The sequence below is a fragment of the Oncorhynchus nerka genome, unplaced genomic scaffold (genome assembly GCF_034236695.1).
Source record: "Oncorhynchus nerka isolate Pitt River unplaced genomic scaffold, Oner_Uvic_2.0 unplaced_scaffold_1184, whole genome shotgun sequence".
Lineage (NCBI taxonomy): Eukaryota > Metazoa > Chordata > Actinopteri > Salmoniformes > Salmonidae > Oncorhynchus > Oncorhynchus nerka.
Window position 1 is genome coordinate 117,501 of NW_027040142.1, and position 2,500 is coordinate 120,000.

At 48.1% G+C, this 2,500-nt stretch overlaps 1 pseudogene; it reads right to left on the reverse strand.

The window, feature by feature from the left end:
- The window catches only part of LOC135569175 (ras GTPase-activating protein 3-like), a 115,213-nt pseudogene that overhangs the window by 112,618 nt on the left and 95 nt on the right, over nt 1-2,500 (reverse strand).

The following is a 2,500-nucleotide window of genomic DNA, read 5'->3' on the forward strand; positions in this document are numbered from 1 at the left end:
GGCTAAGGACTTGGAGGACTAACCAGCATCCACACAGACAGAGAGAGAAAGACAGACAGACAGACAGACAGATGTAATCAGTAACCCACCACAGACAGACAGGTGTATTCAGTAACCCACCACAGACAGACAGACAGACAGACAGACAGACAGCCAGACAGACAGACAGACAGGTGTAATCAGTAACTCACCACATACAGACAGACAGACAGACAGACAGACAGACAGACAGACAGACAGACAGACAGACAGGTGTAATCAGTAACCCACCACAGACAGACAGACAGGTGTAATCAGTAACCCACCACAGAGAGACAGACAGGTGTAATCAGTAACCCACCACAGAGAGACAGACAGGTGTAATCAGTAACCCACCACAGAGAGACAGACAGGTGTAATCAGTAACCCACCACAGAGAAACAGACAGGTGTAATCAGTAACCCACCACAGACAGACAGGTGTAATCAATAACCCACCACAGACAGACAGACAAGTGTAATCAGTAACCCACCACAGACAGACAGACAGGTGTAATCAGTAACCCACCACAAAGAGACAGACAGGTGTAATCGGTAACCCACCACAGAGAGACAGACAGGTGTAATCAGTAACCCACCACAGAGAGACAGACAGGTGTAATCAGTAACCTACCACAGAGAGACAGACTGGTGTAATCAGTAACCCACCACAGAGAGACAGACAGGTGTAATCAGTAACCCACCAGAGAGAGACAGACAGGTGTAATCAGTAACCCACCACAGACAGACAGACAGGTGTAATCAGTAACCCACCACAGAGAGACAGACAAGTGTATTCAGTAACCCACCACAGAGAGACAGACAGGTGTAATCAGTAACCCACCACAGAGAGACAGACAGGTGTAATCAGTAACCCACCACAGAGAGACAGACAGGTGTAATCAGTAACCCACCACAGACAGACAGACAGGTGTAATCAGTAACCCACCACAGACAGACAGACAGGTGTAATCAGTAACCCACCACAGAGAGACAGACAGGTGTAATAAGTAACCCACCACAGAGAGACAGACAGGTGTAATCAGTAACCCACCACAGAGAGACAGACAGGTGTAATCAGTAACCCACCAGACAGACAGGTGTAATCAGTAACCCACCACAGAGAGACAGACAGGTGTAATCAGTAACCCACCACAGACAGACAGACAGGTGTAATCAGTAACCCACCACAGAGAGACAGACAGACAGGTGTAATCAGTAACCCACCACAGAGAGACAGACAGACAGGTGTAATCAGTAACCCACCACAGAGAGACAGACAGACAGGTGTAATCAGTAACCCACCACAGAGAGACAGACAGGTGTAATCAGTAACCCACCACAGAGAGACAGACAGGTGTAATCAGTAACCCACCACAGAGAGACAGACAGGTGTAATCAGTAACCCACCACAGAGAAACAGACAGGTGTAATCAGTAACCCACCACAGACAGACAGGTGTAATCAATAACCCACCACAGACAGACAGACAAGTGTAATCAGTAACCCACCACAGACAGACAGACAGGTGTAATCAGTAACCCACCACAAAGAGACAGACAGGTGTAATCGGTAACCCACCACAGAGAGACAGACAGGTGTAATCAGTAACCCACCACAGAGACAGACAGGTGTAATCAGTAACCTACCACAGAGAGACAGACTGGTGTAATCAGTAACCCACCACAGAGAGACAGACAGGTGTAATCAGTAACCCACCACAGACAGACAGACTGGTGTAATCAGTAACCCACCACAGAGAGACAGACAGGTGTAATCAGTAACCCACCACAGAGAGACAGACAGGTGTAATCAGTAACCCACCACAGACAGACAGACAGGTGTAATCAGTAACCCACCACAGAGAGACAGACAAGTGTATTCAGTAACCCACCACAGAGAGACAGACAGGTGTAATCAGTAACCCACCACAGAGAGACAGACAGGTGTAATCAGTAACCCACCACAGAGAGACAGACAGGTGTAATCAGTAACCCACCACAGACAGACAGACAGGTGTAATCAGTAACCCACCACAGACAGACAGACAGGTGTAATCAGTAACCCACCACAGAGAGACAGACAGGTGTAATCAGTAACCCACCACAGAGAGACAGACAGGTGTAATCAGTAACCCACCACAGAGAGACAGACAGGTGTAATCAGTAACCCACCACAGACAGACAGACAGGTGTAATCAGTAACCCACCACAGAGAGACAGACAGGTGTAATCAGTAACCCACCACAGAGAGACAGACAGGTGTAATCAGTAACCCACCAGACAGACAGACAGACAGGTGTAATCAGTAACCCACCACAGAGAGACAGACAGGTGTAATCAGTAACCCACCACAGACAGACAGACAGGTGTAATCAGTAACCCACCACAGAGAGACAGACAGACAGGTGTAATCAGTAACCCACCACAGAGAGACAGACAGACAGGTGTAATCAGTAACCCACCACAGAGACTTCTCGATGA